The 17,607-nt window shown below is 37.3% G+C and overlaps 1 protein-coding gene and 2 pseudogenes across 1 annotated transcript in view; 2 read left to right on the top strand and 1 right to left on the bottom strand.

Moving 5' to 3' along the window:
• The window catches only part of PAPPA2 (pappalysin 2), a 456,471-nt gene that overhangs the window by 306,453 nt on the left and 132,411 nt on the right, over positions 1 to 17,607 (bottom strand). The gene's annotated exons all lie outside the window — the stretch shown is intronic.
• LOC140635706 (T-complex protein 1 subunit zeta pseudogene) lies at positions 9,488 to 11,442 on the top strand (annotated as a pseudogene).
• On the top strand, positions 16,416 to 16,749 carry LOC140634741 (small nuclear ribonucleoprotein Sm D2 pseudogene; annotated as a pseudogene).

The raw sequence follows: 17,607 nt of genomic DNA, 5'->3' as shown, positions 1-17,607 counted from the left end.
CACTTTTCCAGAAGGAATAAAGAAAGACAGGGCGAAGAGGAACTCACTCTCTTGGTCACGAAAATGTATAACAAATTCAAAAAGCCACAGTGGAGTTTGTCACATTTAAGCCTGTCTCACCAGTACACTGGGTATTAATAATGAACAAAGAGGGGTTACAGAAACAAGATAAAAATAAACCAAAAGCACTGGGTTTATGCAACAGGTACATGTAGTTTGTTCTCTTGATGAGTCACTGGTCTGAGAAATCTGTTTAAGTTCAGCAGGAGGTCCATGTACAGGCTGCTAATCTTAATTGTCCTTCCACCACAGTTCCTCCCATTATGAGCTTGGGACTTTTTATCTTTTAAAAGTCTGAGTGATTACATCCTTTTAGATATGAACATGTAGGGACTGTATTGCTGACCCATCCAACCAGAATGCCTTCTTACAGTTCCTAGCTATCAAACTCCCACTCACCCTTCAGGGCAGCTAAAGTGTCCCTTCCTCTGAAAAGCCATCCGCATTAAGCTGGTCAGAACTAATCACCCCTTACCTGGGATCCCCAAAGAATAGCCCTGATCCATTAACATCTACCACTAAAGTCTCTCCACCTCAATTAATGATGAGGATATTTGCTAACAGTTATAGAAGACTTTCCAAGTACCAAACACTGTGCTCAGTCTTTTATGGGTGCTAGCTCTATTAATTCTCAAAGGTGTATTTTTTTTATTCTCTCCATTTTATTAATGAAGAAGCTAAAGTTTAGTGAATATCATGAATATCTTGCCCATGATCACAGAACTGCAAAAACAAGATTAGGACCAAGGCAGTCAGGCTCCAGAGCCTCCAGGTTCTTATTCATTATTGTCTCTTTAGCAATGTTTAATACACATTAAGAATTCAATAAAGATTAGTACACAGAATAAGGATCATTTTCATGGGATATGGAAGCATATCTGACCAGTGGGGCCAGTCTGAAATGGGCAAAACCTACTACAGACATGCATCAGAGGAAAAGGCTTTCTGGGGTCATCCTTGACACCATATTCCCACAGAGCCTCCTTTTTGGTCCTACCAACACCTAAGATTTTATGCAAAGTCCAACATTTCCTTGAAACAGATTTAACCCATGAAGAACCCATGTGGAAAAATAAATTTATACATCTTTTTTTCAGTCTTACATTTTGTCAAAATGTTATTTTGGGTAGTGAGCCTAAACTGCAGTGAAACAGAGGTTGAGTCCAAATGATTGGAAGCCTGAGGGGGTTTCCCTACTGAGGTTTTGACTTATGCCAAATACATAAGGTGAAGGAAAAGACTCCAGAGGCTGACCTAGGTTAAGGTCTGAAGGATTAAGGCATATCTTAAGGCCTAAGACAGTCATCCATAAAATTGTGGTAATAAACCATTCATGTGGACATCCATGTGCATGAGATCCATTAGTGCAAGTATGCTGTGCTTTCTGGAGAAAGTTGTTATGGCTGTGCCTCCTCCACAGTACTCACTTCAGTTGCCTGTCTTTGAGCCTTGGGAAGATGTTTGAAATGCATCCTCTTCCTCTTCCTGCTCTGCCAGCAAGAAGAGGACAGTTCTATATCAGAAGATGTAGCATGTAAATGAGAAAGGAGTACTTGTATGGTTTCTATAGGTCTTTCAGGGAAGAACTCGGAGAGGCAAAATAGCTCACAGGGTTCACCTTTCTCCTTTTAGAAATGAGGAAGTTGATTGAGGTCAGAGTCAGGGAGTTTGTGGAATGAAGGACTGGCCAACTGCATCAAGATAACATGGCTGATTCACAGAAGAGCTAGGAGTGGAACTCAGATCTTCCAACTTGTAAGGATATTTTGCTGTAATTCTTCTCTCAAAACCTAGGTTGTGTTTTCCCTTTCATTAAATGTTTCATTAAGTAAGAAGTGGACGGAGAGAACCTGTGAGGGTAAAAGAGAAGAGGCAGATCTTCCCTTTAAAACAGCTGAAGAATTGAGGAAACATTTTGTTGCTGGTAATTGAGGGAAAAAAGGGCAGGGGATGGGTAAGAAAAAATAAGAACACAACATTTTATTTAAAAATTTAGAAAAATATAAGCAAACAATAAGAATTTATCCAACAAGCTACAGAATATGAGGGAAAAACTAAGAATATGCACAATTTGTAGAAGGATGGAGTATGCCTAAATTTTGAAGTTGTGACAACTTCACCTTTTAAAGAAAAGATTTTAATTTTTAAATTTTAGACCTAAATCGTAATTTCTTTATGTTTTATGTTTCATATGTCATAAAAACATTTTTATCTCAAGGTTGTGAAGATGTTACTCCTGTTTTTTTCTGGAAGTTTTATAGTTTTCTCTCTTATATTAAGTTCTGTGATCTATTTCAAACACATCAATGTTTATTATATAAAGTAAGAGTAAATGCTGACTTAGCTCCATGTGAATATTAGTTCCAGAACAATTTATTTATTTATTTATTTATTTATTTATTTATTTATTTATTTATTTTTGTAATAATAAATTTATTTTTTATTGGTGTTCAATTTGCCAACATACAGAATAACACCCAGTGCTCACCCAATGAAGTGTCCCCCTCATTGCCCACCACCCAGTCATCCCCACCCCATGCCCTCCTCACTTTCCAGCACCCCTAGTTCGTTTCCCAGAGTTAGGAGTATTCCATGTTCTGTCTCCCTTTCTGATATTTCCTACCCATTTCTTCTCCCTTCCCTTCTATTCCCTTTCAGTATTATTTATATTCCCTGAATGAATGAGACCATATAAATTTGTCCTTCTCCGATTGACTTATTTCACTCAGCATAATACCCTTCAGTTCCATCCAGGTCGAAGCAAATGATGGATATTTGTCATTTCTAATGGCTGAGTAATATTGCATTGTATACATAAACCACATCTTCTTTATCCATTCATCTTTCGATGGACACCGAGGCTCCTTCCACAATTTGGCTATTGTGGCCATTGCCGCTATAAACATCAGGGTGCAGGTGTCCCAGCGTTTCATTGCATCTGTATCTTTGGGGTAAATCCCCAGCTGTGCAACTGCTGGGTCGTAGGGCAGGTCTATTTTTAACTCTTTGAGGAACCTCCACACAGTTTTTCAGAGTGGCTGCACCAGTTCACATTCCCACCAACAGTGCAATTGGGTTCCCTTTTCTCCACATCCTCTCCAACATTTGTGGTTTCCTGCCTTGTTAATTTTCCCCATTCTCACTGGTGTGAGGTGGTATCTCATTGTGGTTCTGATTTGTATTTCTCTGATGGCAAGTGACGCAGAGCATTTTCTCATGTGCGTGTTGGCCATGTCTATGTCTTCCTCTGTGAGATTTCTGTTCATGTCTTTTGCCCATTTCTTGATTGGATTGTTGGTTTCTTGGGTGTTGAGTTTAATAAGTTCTTTTTTTTTAGGATAGAATTTTTTTTAAATAATAAATTTATTTTTTATTGGTGTTCAATTTGCCAACATACAGAATAACACCCAGTGCTCATCCCGTCAAGTGCCCCCCTCAGTGCCCATCACCCATTCATCCCACGTCCCCCGCCCTCCTCCCCTTCCACCACCCCTAGTTCATTTCCCAGAGTTAGGCAAATGACGTATCAGATAAAGGACTAGTTTCCAAGATCTATAAAGAACTTATTAAACTCAACACCAAAGAAACAAACAATCCAATCATGAAATGGGCAAAAGACATGAACAGAAATCTCACAGAAGAAGACAAAGACATGGCCAACAGAACAATTTATTTAAAAGATCATTCTTTCACCCACTGAATTTCCTTGGTTCCTTTGTCAAAATCCATTGACTATCTATGAGATGGATCTTTATCTGGACTCTGTTTCATGAACTATCCTTACATGAATACCACACTGTCTTGAATTCTGTAGTTGTATAGTAACAATTGAAATTAGATCATGTAAATCATTTCCTACTTTGTTTTATTTTTTCAAATAGTTTTTGGCTATTCTAAGCCCTTTACATTTCCATATAAATTGTATAAGGACTGTATCAATGTATACAGAAGAGAAAAACCATGATTGGGATTGCACTGAATCTACAGAAGAAAGTAGGGGAGATGTGATTTACAAACTCGAAGACTTCTTAAGCATGATATACCTCTCAATTTATTCTTTAATTTCTCTCATCAATGCTTTATAGTTTTCATTGTACAAGTATTTTGCTAAATTATTCTTAAGTATTTTATGATTTCATGGTTTTTTGTTGCTATGGTAGTGGTATTGATTTTGATTCTATTTTTCCAATTATTTGTAGCTAGTATGGATAAACACAGCTGATTTTGTTATCAAGTTTATATCCTGCGACCTTGCTGAATTTACTTATTTTTTCTAATAACTTTTTCAGATTACTTAAGCTTTCTATAATACCATTATAATGATTTGCTAAGTCTATTATAACAAATACTGGGTGGCTTAAACAACAGAAATTTGTTTCTCACAGTGTTGGAGATTAAGGTGTCAGCAAATTTGTTTTCTTCCAGGGACTCTCTTCTTGGTTTAGAAATGGCATCTTTCTGCTATGTCTTTGTATGGTGTTTTCTTTGTGTATGCAAGCTCCCAGTATCTCTGTGTCCAAATTTCCTCCTCTTAAAGGACACCGGTCAGATTGGAGTGGGGTCTACTTTAATGGTCTCATTTTAACCTAATCACTTTTTAAGACCCTATCTCCAAATACAGTCACATTCTGAGGTGCTGGGAGTGAGGGCTTCAACACACGAATTTTGAGGGACATAGCCCATAACAACTATCAGGTTATCCACAAACAAAAATATTTTCTTCCTCCAGCCCATAACATCCATCAGGTTATCCACAAATAAAAACATTTTCTTCCTCCTTTCTAAATAAATGTATGCTTTCTATTTCTTTTTCCTGCCTTATTGTACCAGCTAGGACCATCAATAACATGTTAGATAGAAGTGGTGAGAACAAACTTCCTTGCCTTGTTCACAATCTTAGGTGGAAAAGTACTCAGTTGCTCCCCAATTAAGTATAATGTTTGCTGCAGTCTTTTGTAAATGTCCCATTAAGTCAAGTTAAGAAAATGTACTTCTTTGTTAGGGATTGCATTTTTTTTTCAATTGCTTTTTCTGTATCATAACCCTGGTGACATATCTTTTCTGAAATCTACTTTTTCTGATATTAATATAGCATTTGGAGCTTTCATTTGATTAGTGTCTGTATGGTATATCTTTTTCCATCCTTTTACATTTAATCTATTTTTGACTTTATATGTAATGTAGATTTTTTGTAGACAACATAAAAAGAACAAGAACAATTAGCTCTTGCTGTTTTATCCATTTTGACAATGTCAGCCTTTGAACTGAAGTGTTTAATGTTCACATCCAGTATGATTGTTGATATGTTTAGGCTTTAATTGACTATGTTGATAGTGTTTTCTTCTTGCCCCAATGATTCTTTTTTCCCCTATTGTTCTCCCTTCTTTTGGATTAAATATCTTTTCTGATTAGATTTTAACACTATTATTGGCTTATTAGTTCTACTTTTATGCTTTTTAGTTTTTGGTTTGTGCATATGCACATGTGCTTCCTCTTGGGTTTAAAACATACATTTTTTAACTTATCACAGTCTATATCTTAAAATGCTATTACACCCCTTATGCCAGTATGCTTCCATTTCCTCCTTCACATTCTTTGTGCTTTTATATATTTTACTTCTGCACATATTATAAACCTTAAAATGTAATATTGTTTTTCGTTTACTTGATTATCCTTTTTTCCTTTTTTTAAGTTTTTATTTAAATTCCAGTTAGTTAACATACAGTGTAATATTAGTTTCAGGTGTACAATGTAGTGAGTCAACACTTCTTACAATACCCAGTGCTCATCTCAGCAAGTGTACTCCTAATCCTCATCACCTATTTCACCCATCCTCCCACCCACCTCCCCTCTGGTGACCATTAGTTTGTTCTCTATAGTGAAGAGTCTGGTTTGTGGTCTGCCTCTTTCTTTTTTTCTCCATGATTGTTTACACCAGCATTATCAAAAACAGCCAAATTACGGAAAGAGCCCAAACGTCCATCGACTGATGAATGGACATAGATGTGGTATATATGTATAACACACACACACACACACACTGGAATATTATTCAGCTATGAAAAAGAATGAAATCGGGATCCCTGGGTGGCGCAGCGGTTTGGCGCCTGCCTTTGGCCCAGGGTGCGATCCTAGAGACCTGGGATCGAATCCCACATCGGGCTCCTGGTGCATGGAGCCTGCTTCTCCCTCTGCCTCTCTCTCTCTCTCTCTGTGACTATCATAAAAAATTTAAAAAAAATCTTTAAAAAAAAGATATAAAAAAAAAAAAGAAAAAGAATGAAATCTTGCCATTTGCAATGCCATGGATGGAGCTAGAGTATTATGCTAAGCGAAAGAAGTCAGAGAAAGACAAATACTCAATGATTTTACTCATGTATGGAATTTAAGAAAAAAACAAACAACCATAGTTGATTATCTTTTGAAGAAATTTTAAATTAAAAATATCTGCAAACTTACCCATATATTTGCAATTTGCAGGGATCTTTATTTCTGTATATAGTTCTAAATTTCTGCTTCAAGAATGTCTTTTTAACATTCCTTGCAGTTCAGTTCTTCTGGATACAGTTGTTTTAACTTTTGTTTGTCTAAGGAGTTATTATTTCACCTCCATTTTTGAGTATTTCCATTCTAATTTGACAGGTACTTTTGTTTGCTTGCTTTTCTTGTTCTGTTTTTGGTTTTGGTTTTGGTTTTGGTTTTGATTTCAGCACTTTCAAGATGCTGTTCCATTATCTTCTTGTTTGCACAGTTTCAGATGAGAAAATTGTGGTAATTCTTATCTTCATTCCTCTATCCATAGCATGTTATTTTTCCCCACCACCTGCTTTTTAAGATTTTCTTTTTATCACTGGTTTTTACCAATTTGGTTATGTATGTGTCTTAAGGTGGTTTTCTTTGTGTTCAGCATGCATGAAATTCCTTAAGCTTTACAGATCAGTGGGTTTACAGTTTTCAACAAATTTAGAGTATTTCAAGACATTATTTATTTAAATATGTTTCTGTCCTTTATCCTTCTGGAACACCAGTTACATACATGCTAGACTACTTGAATTTTTTTCCAAAATTACTGAAGCTCTGCTTATTTTTGGTTTTCTTTATCTATATGCTTAATTTTGGACAGTTTTTATTTTTATGTTTTCAACTCACTAATTTTGTCCTTCTGCAATGTCTAATCCGCTCTGAATTCTACCAAGTGATTTTTCATTGCAGATGTTTTGTTTTTTAAAACTAAAGTTTCTTTCTCTATATACTTATTTTTCTCAACATTATGTTCATATTTTTAACTACTATGTATATGGTTAATAGTTATTTGAATATGCTTACTTATTAATTCAATCATCTCTGTCATTTCTGGTATGTTTCTTTCAACTTATTTTTTTACTGAGTATGGATCATACTTTCCTGTTTTCAAATGACTATACTGAACTTTGTTGTTTTTATGTTGTTGAATGCTGGATTTTGTGGTCTTCCTTTAAAGAGTGTACTTTGTTCTGTCAGAGTTACATTACCTAAAGATCCACTGGATCTTTTGATGATTGTTTTTAAGCTTTGCAAAGTGGATCTTGAATAGTCTTTTAGCCCCACTATTAAGGCATGACCCCTTTGAGGTCTCCACCAAATGGCCCAAGTTTTCAACAAGGACTCTCTGATCTGGCTCTTCAGATTATGAATATCTTCCAGCCTAGCTTTTGGGAGCATTTCTCCCTATATTTGCAGAGTGAAATCTTCAAAAACAGACCCAAGGGAATCCCTATGAAAATTTTGAAACTGCCTGTGCAATCACCCTCCTTTCCAATAATCTGTCCTGATAGCTCCAGTGACCTCAGCCTTCCAGATCTCTAGTATCTGTCTCTGCAATTCAGCAATTCTGCAATTCTCTGTTTGGGATCCCCCTCTTAGAATCAGGGTGAAGAAAAGGCCTCCAGGCATAAAGTTGGGCAATCTTAGGTCCACCTCATTTGTTTCTCTACTTTCAGAAAACACAGTCCTATGATACCTGTTTTCCAATATCCAAAACAGGTGCCTATGTATACTTCCCATTTTTTAAGTTACTTATGGGGGAAAGGGAAGTCTGGACCCAATGACTCCATCATAGCCAAAAGCAGGCATTTGTTCCCAGTATGTTTTTGTTTGTTTTTAAAGCACAAAAATATTGATTACTTACATCTGGGGACAAAATAGCCTAAGAGTGGTTGAAATAGAATGAAAACATAATAAAATGAATAAATAGAATGAAAATGTTATATGTGTCAATGAGTATTGTGTTATATCCTTAATTAGTGGGTTTTTTGGTCATTTGATTTAATGAACTGTGGAGGAAGGAATTAGGAAAGACGGGGTCATTGGAAAGCCATTTTACAATCATAAGGACTATTTTACTACAAATTTTCACATTCTCTGACTGTTCCTTGGGTTGCTCCCTGTATCAGGGAGAATAAGTTAGGTCATTCTGTCGTCCAAGTGACCTACCATTAGCAGTTACTTAAGATAATAGTTTTATTTCTCACTCGTGCTATCCACCCATTCTGGATAGATTATAGGTTACAGCTCTGGCCCCTGTCACCTTCATTCCATAACCTAGCAGAAGGAGTGACATCCATCTAAGATATAAACAACTTTTATGGAAGAAGGAAAAGATACATAGCACCTTACAACTTCTGCCTTGAACTGTCACATTTCTGACACTGCATTGGCCAAAGCAAATCACATGGCCATCCATTACTTCAACAAGCCATGGATAGAAAATCCTTCAACAGGGAAGGCACCATAGGGAAAAATTAAGATATTTTATGAATATTAATACAATCGACCATATTCCTATACACACCATCTTTGTCTTGGATTAGCTCCTAGAAAATAGCCAGACAGCATCAGGAAACATAGTTAAGCATTTAAATGTGGCTTCCATCCTGGAAATGCACAAAGTCTAGGCTTAAATGAGCTATTAAAAGACTAGAGGGATTCTATATCTGCTGATATGTCAAGATCTCCAAACTATATTAAGTGAACAAAAATAAGAAACAAGCCAGTGTTTATTATATAGATTCATTTGTGTAAAGAGGAGCACATATTTATATATCTGCATGTGTACATATGCATGAAAACATCCTAAAAGAATGCACAGGAAACAGATACTTCTAGAGTAATATGCAGGAAAATGTTTCTCTAGAACAGAACATAGGAGTCTAGACTAGGAGAGCTATTCCTATGACCTACCCTTTTGTACCACTTAAAGTTTTTCAGTGTATTTATCATTTCCCTAATGACATCTTAAAAATTCCCTCCTTCGTGTAATCTGAAGATTTCATCAACCAATTTCCCCAGCAATGTTTCAGAGCATCACAAAAGGTAAATGCAGAATGACCATAACAGAAATCAGAGATCAAAAATTAACTCTCACTGGCCGAGCCAGCTGCGGGCCCTCAGCGCGCCGTGCCTCCTCTTCTGCTGGTCAGCTATGGCGGCCGTGAAGACCCTGAACCCCAAGGCCGAGGTGGCCCGCGCCCAGGCGGCGCTGGCGGTCAACATCAGCGCGGCCTGGGGGCTGCAGGCCGTGCTGAGGACCAACTTGGGGCCTAAGGGCACCATGAAGATGCTCGTGTCTGGTGCTGGAGACATCAAGCTTACTAAAGATGGCAATGTGCTGCTTCATGAAATGCAAACTCAACACCCAACAGCCTCCCTAATAGCCAAAGTAGCAACAGCCCAGGATGACATAACTGGTGATGGTACCACATCCAATGTCCTAATCATTGGAGAGCTACTGAAACAGGCGGATCTCTACATTTCTGAAGGTCTTCATCCCAGAATAATAACAGAAGGATTTGAAGCTGCAAAGGAAAAGGTACTTCAGTTTTTGGAACAAGTCAAAGTAAGCAAAGAAATGGACAGGGAAAATTATAGATGTGGCCAGAACATCTCTACGTACAAAAGTGCATGCTGAACTTGCTGATGTCTTAACAGAGGCTGTAGTGGACTCGATTTTGGCCATTAAAAAAACAGATGAACCTATTGATCTCTTCATGGTTGAAATCATGGAGATGAAATATAAATCTGAAACTGATACAAGCTTAATCAGAGGTCTTGTTTTGGACCATGGGGCACGGCATCCTGATATGAAAAAAAGAGTAGAAGATGCATACATCCTCACATGCAATGTGTTGTTAGAGTATGAAAAAACAGAAGTGAATTCTGGGTTTTTTTTACAAGAGTGCAGAAGAGAGAGAGAAACTCGTAAAAGCTGAAAGAAAATTCATTGAAGATAGAGTTAAAAAAATAATAGAACTGAAAAAGAAAGTCTGTGGTGATTCAGATAAAGGATTTGTTGTTATTAATCAAAAGGGAATCGACCCCTTTTCCTTAGATGCTCTTGCGAAAGAAGGCATAGTAGCTCTACGTAGAGCTAAAAGGAGAAATATGGAAAGGCTGACTCTTGCTTGTGGTGGAGTAGCTCTAAATTCTTTCGATGACCTAAATCCTGATTGTTTGGGACATGCAGGACTTGTCTATGAGTATACATTGGGAGAAGAGAAATTCACTTTCATTGAGAAGTGTAACAATCCTCGCTCTGTCACATTATTGATCAAAGGACCAAATAAGCACACACTCACTCAAATCAAAGATGCAATAAGAGATGGCTTGAGGGCTGTTAAAAATGCTATTGATGATGGCTGTGTAGTTCCGGGTGCGGGTGCAGTGGAAGTGGCAATGGCAGAAGCCTTGATTAAATATAAGCCCAGTGTAAAGGGGAGGGCCCAGCTGGGAGTTCAAGCATTTGCTGATGCATTGCTCATTATTCCCAAGGTTCTTGCTCAGAACTCTGGTTTTGACCTTCAGGAAACACTAGTTAAAGTTCAAGCAGAACATTCAGAATCAGGTCAACTTGTGGGTGTGGACTTGAACACAGGTGAGCCAATGGTAGCCGCCGAAGTAGGCATATGGGATAACTATTGTGTAAAGAAACAGTTTCTTCACTCTTGCACTGTGATTGCCACCAACATCCTCCTGGTTGACGAGATCATGCGAGCTGGAATGTCTTCTCTGAAAGGTTGAATTTGAAGCTTCCTTTGTGTCATCTGAATCATGAAGACTACAGAGAGACCTTAAGGATATAGCTATGGAATTTTTGTCCAAGCTTCAAATAATTTTAAAAAGCATTTTCTTTCCCCATATTAAAAGAGAATATTGATACTTAAATTCTGAAGTTCTGAAATTAAAATTACAGTATTTTTTTTAATTGCACTGCAGTGTACACACATTAAGTAGGCTATTTATACCCAGTGAACCAGATGTTTTGCTTTAGCTTCAGTGATGTAAAAGTACCATGTTAAATAAGTATGTTATCTACCTTGTTATTAAATGTTCCTTGAAAAAAAAAAATTAACTCTCACTGCTTCACAATTTCCAGAAATCGGCCTAATGAAAAGAGGAAAATCTGACATGAAACTTTTGAGTTACCTCCTGAAACTGATACTGTAGGTTTTCAGCCCACGTAGATGAGAGAGATTTAGTTTATGATCCTTAAAAAATCAAATCAAATAAGTTTAATGCTTATTTGTGCAACTTCTTTCTTCCCATGTTTTTCTACCTCAAAAACTGCCACTGTCAAGCTACTCTAGCTCCTACTCTGAAAAGGCTTTCTACAGCATTTGCCTCCTGAGCATGGATATAACATTCCAGAATGCCTGTGCCTAAACCTTACAGTGAACAGACACTACTTCTGCAAGACTTCCTCACTTCATACTATTGGAATAGTGGCCCCTTTACTCAAGAACAAGGTCAACTCCATGCTGGAATAATGAACATATTGACTAAGAAGCTTTTGTTCTTATTGTGAGAGGAAGTTATATTTTAAATTTTTTTACAATACTAACTAAGCATCTCTTGAAATCCTTCTTTCTATATTCACATGGGGAAGAGAAGAATAACCACCAAAGATGCCTATGTCCTAGCCCTTGGATGTGTGAAAATGTCACGTTACATGACAAATTATGGAAACAAATTATACTAAGCTATTTTAAGGCTCTAAGTGGAAGTAAAGTTGCTAATCAGCTGTCCTTAAAATAGGGAGATTGCACTGGATTATCCAGGTGGGCCCAATGTAATGAAAAAGTTCTCAAAGTAGAAGTGGAAAATAGAAGAGGAGTTAGTTTCAGAGTGACTTGATGTGAGAAAGACCCGACTGGCCATTGCTAGCTTTGAAAATGGAAGAGGACTACAAGCCAAGGCATGTGAGCAGCCTCTAGAAACTAGAAAAGATGAGGAAATGGATTCCCCCATAGAGCTTCTGGAAGAAATGTACCCTGCTAACACCTTGATTTTAGACCAGTATAGCTCTATGAGACCTGTATCAGACTTCTAACCTACAGAACTGTAAGGTAATAAATGTGTATTATCTAGTCACTAAGTTTATGGTAATTTGTTGTAGCAACAATAGTAAACTAATAAAATATGTTTATTCCATAGTGTTTAATGATATAGAGCATGAGGGTCTCATACTCAGGACATAAACCAGTTTTATTGACAAGCCTGGAAAAGAAACCTGAGATGCAGACTCCACAGACATGATCAAGTCAAATCACTTTTTCTCAGAGCAAATGAATGTTAAAAATCCTCTTAATAATGAAGCACACAATTAACATCAGAAGATCAAAGAATGGATCATGCTTCAATTGGATGTGAAATAAGTTGCATGTAAGAAAAACAACCTAATCATGCCTGCATGCACAACCCTTCCACAGGACTTTTCTACCTTTTATCTGGTGAGACTGCACTGTTGTCCTAGTACTTTCTTTACCCTCCCTACGTGAAACATAACTAGGGATTTTTTTCCCCTGAAAGGCTGACCAGATGCAATACCTATTTCACCAAGGGTGAAACAGGGCAGAGGAAGAGACTATTAAGAATAACACACACACAACATTATTTAGCATGACTCAACAACAAAAAATTTTTCCAAGAAAAAAATGTATCAATAATTGATCATATTAATTGTATCAAGCATTTCAGGGAAAGAGTATGTGCATAAGAATGGCTGAGAATACAACTTATCCAACTCTATCCTTATAACTGTGTGATAGTTGCTTGTACTATATCAAATACCACTTTCATTAATATCATTTAAATGTAAAGGAATATGGACAAGAACCTTGTCTGAGGTGTCATCACTTTGTCCTAATTCTCTCAAACCATTCTTCTGAAAGAATGGTGCAGACAGCAAGCATGTCTTGAATTAGATGTTGGAAGAAAAGTGGATAATAAAACTTGCACTTTTTTTGTTGTTGCTTAATAGGTCATCCCTACATTTAACAGTAAGTGTTGGTCCTGCTTATTTTTTAAAATAGTACATCCAGACTTAAAAGAGGACTTACACCAGAAGTTATTCGTTATGTTAGTCTATGTTCATCATTTTTTTTCACTCAGTTATTCCACAAAAGATTGTCTTTTATTAGCAACTGTGAAGCTGCACCACATGCATTACATTTATAAATGAGATGTTGGTGTCACTATCACAAAAGGTTCAGAGGGAAGCTGAAGAGTATGGTATTACCATGGTGACCTGCTGTCATGGTGAGCTCCCCAGGGCCAATGGGCCACAGAAAAACCATTAGGAAGCTCTCCTTCAGAGACATGTTGTTGTTTCTTACTTAATCACTTAAAGAATGATCAGAGCCACAAAGTCAAGGAAGCAATCACTCTTCTCTATTACAAAGAATGAAATGAGAGTCTCTGGGCTCCTCTACAACCATTTGTATGTAACCTTGAGAAAGGCTTCCCCATGTCTGGTTGGAAAATTACATTAGCAAGAGAGAAAAGGTTTTATAAATGCCAAGGGGTACAGTAGCTCATTATTAGCTCGTTTGCTCCCTTTTAAGTTCCTGTAGTTTTCTGTTTCATCCATTTGGAAAGACAGGAGGATATGATTGGGCGGTTAGAGAAGAGTGGCCTGAGGGACTGAGATGTCTCTTCCTTAAAAAACAGGGCAGCTTCACACAGAAGAATTCTGTAGCAATAACAGATTTTCTTACAAAGCTCTGTCACTCCTTGTTTGTTTGTAATTGCCATTCAAACTAAAAGAAACAAATAAGGGGATCACTAAAAATATGGGAAGATATTTGTTAGAAGCCACATTAAAACTATCTTTTAAGAGATAATAAAATTGTGAGGAAAGACTTTTCCATTAACTCTGGGAATTTGCTTTGCTGCTACTACTTCTGTGCTTTTAGCTTTTGGATTCAGTTTTATCAGTCAGTATGTATTTATTTCCTTTATATTTTATAATATATGTATGCATGTTGTCTGAGGCATCAAACATTTTATGAATAACATTTGGAAATGAGTACGGTTGACAATAGCCAGTTAATGCTAGCCTAGCAGCCTTCCAAGTACTAATATACTATAATATAAAACCAATTTGTTCAGACTATTAGCAAAGTAAAGCACGTATTCGTCAATTTTTTAAGTGAGCTGCTACAGGATGATTTCTCAAGGGCATTAGCCAACTAATATTGCTGACGTCAACAGTAACCATGGTTTAAATTTATGCTATCATGAACATAGGTTAAGGGAAATTGGTATTGAGTCATTATCAAAAGTTAACCCCAGCAAGAACTGGTTATATTTGATTTATTGCATGGCTACAGAATGTACCTTTAATCTGAGCCAGAAATTTTCCAAATTCATGTTGCTGGTCAAAAGAAGTCTGAGACAAATAGACATAAATTGCGATTACTAATGTAAGAGAGTATAAAGCTCATTAATCAGACATGAACTAAGTCAAGTGGTTATGTCTATATGAACACATATTTAGAGGTATACATTTTCTTTAAAAATCAACTTATGAAAGAAAAAGTCAACTTATGGTGAAAAAAGTTTTGGAAATAAAGTATATAAGGAAACTGAATTTTTTTCTTTTTGTCTCTTTTCTTATCTAAAAGCATTTTTTCTTTTGTTTAGGAATGTAAAACTATAGTATATTTAATTTGGTTGTCCCTAATATCATTTTCTTCTTATTTCTGAAACATTATTACCTAGAAATGAAAAAACACATAGGAAATTTTTCTAATGGGGAAGAGGTTGGGGGGGGGAAAAATCTGGTAAATTATCCAATTTTTACTAAGCTAACAAAACCTCACAACTTTCTGCATATATATCATATATATATATATATATATATATATATTTCTAAATTTGAAATTTTTCCAAGGTGTCACTTTTCCTTTGACTCAAGTACATTTATCCATGTGTATCTAAACACATACTCGTTTATCTTAGGATTTTTTCCAATTAAATTGCAAAGTGGCAAACATTTCAAACCTAGAGCAGGGTGTTCTCATTTATTATTGAAAGAACATGGTGATCTCCAAATACATCCATACATACACAGAGAGAGACACATCATGGACTCAGACCCAGGGAAAGGTTGCAAGTATTTGCTCAGTTACCATGAGCTAGGAGAGGGTCAGTAACTTACTTAGAGACTCAAAAGGTTATCATCCACAAAATAAATTAAAGCATAGGCTGACTGACTATCCAGGAAGGATAGATTGTGACAAGGCCAATGTTAGGCACGTCTCCTCTTTGCAGTGGGTCTTTGCAGCCTCAGAACTCCTTTTTGTGAAGAGAGAGGGCAGCAGTAGGAAAGAGAACTGATGGAAAGGGCTGCCCACGATTGTCCTCGCTCTCCAGATGGAAGCAAGCTCTGGGCTACAAGCCAAATCTGAGGGATCACAAACACTCCACAAAACTAGAGATCAGAACATTCAAAACCATCCTGTCCTTTCAACACAACTCTACATCTCCTAGCCTAAGGATAAGCTCAAAACCACTAGCCTAAAATGTGTATGTCTTGCAGAGTTTTGTAGTCCTCAGAATAAGTCTGAGGCAGAATGCTGAATATGCAAAGATTAAGTTCTGATCTATTCTGGGATCATGGCATGTCTAACCATATACTCTGATATTGTAATCAATTAAATTGAACCATTACTTATTATTAATTTACGATTCTTTAAATACAAGGATTAATAAGGCAAAATAGAAGTTGATTTAGTACATAATTATTTCCCCAAAATGCGTGGTCCCAAAGTGATTGCTGTGAACTAGAAATTACAAGAAATCCATGGTCAACCCTAGCAAGAAACCAGTTTCTCATTCAGCCAAGCAGTCATTTGTTCATTCATGGAGTCATATTACCTGTGAGTTACCTAATATGCCAGAGAAGATTTTCTAGGTTGGTTGCCAGCCAGAGAAAGGTAATTTAAATTAGTCTAAGACTCTTCAGAGGCAGAAACAACACAGAGGAGACACAAGTGACCTGAAAGCACAGCCACCATCACCATGAGCATACCAACAAGCCCAAGAGTGAGATGACCCTGGAGGAGCTGCAAAAGTGGGAGGAGGAGGAGTTTAACACTAGTCCATTCTCTGTGCTCACACATCAGTCAGGAACTACGCCTAAGGGCTTATCCACTGTGGCAATAACAAGGAGCTCCTGAACTGTGTGAAGGCCATTGACAAGCACTGTGACACAGTGCTGGAAAATGTGAAGGAGATGTAGACCAAGATCCCCAAGAAAGCAAAGGTAAGAAGTCCAAGCCAGTAAACAAGGACAACTACATCTCCGATATGTTCCTTTGAAGAGACCTAGTCATCGCAGTCTTGCAGAACCCACTCATTGATGGCAAGTAGGGGCCTCCACCCCACTGTCAGAAATCACTCCACCATCCTGCAAAGGCCTGTCCTTAATGATGGCAATATTCAGTCCTATGTTTTTCTTTATAAATACACAAATAAAGTTTTGAAGAAAGAAAAGATGGAAGGAAATGGAAAAGGGAGGAAGACAGTGACAGAGAGAGGGAAAGAAGGAAAAAGAATAAAAACCAGAATGTGGAAAGGACAGCCTCAGAGGTGCCTGGTACCAGGGACTTTAGTGATGCTTCCTGGTATTTCTTCTTGTGATTCTCTATGCTTTTCTCTGTGTTCTGGTTTCTTTCTGACCATTTCCAACAAGCATGAAAGCTGCCCACTTGTAGCTTTAGACCTACATCCTTACAATCTGAGAAACCAAAATCTCAAGCTCTGGTTAGAAAATCCCAGGAAAAATCTTGTCCTGGCTTGTAACAGGTGCTCTTCCTGGGAAGAATCTCTGTGGTCAAAGTCTCATATGCAGTTAGCAACTCCCAGAGTAGAACACGGCAAGGAGCAGATCAAAGAGAATAGAAGAATACTATTTTCAGGGGAAAAGAAGGATACTGTGCAAACAAAACAGAAAATGTCCATCCTTCTCACTCAACCTATAATATTTACCAGATTGTGAAGATACCTATAACTTGAGAATTAGAAAGGATAATGGAAGTCCATGGTTCCAGCTTCCCAGCACTGTGTTCAGTTCAACGTTATGTAGGCAAGTATGTATGTATGTATGTATGTATGTATTTATTTGAGAGAGAGAGAGAAAGAGAATGCATGAACAAGTGGGGTAGAGGAGGCAGAGGGAAAGAGAGACAGAGAGAGAGAGAGAATCCCAAGCAGATTCCAACACAGGAC

The sequence above is a fragment of the Canis lupus genome, chromosome 6 (genome assembly GCF_048164855.1).
Source record: "Canis lupus baileyi chromosome 6, mCanLup2.hap1, whole genome shotgun sequence".
NCBI classification, from domain to species: Eukaryota; Metazoa; Chordata; class Mammalia; order Carnivora; family Canidae; genus Canis; species Canis lupus.
This window is presented reverse-complemented; position numbering and strand designations above follow the sequence as displayed.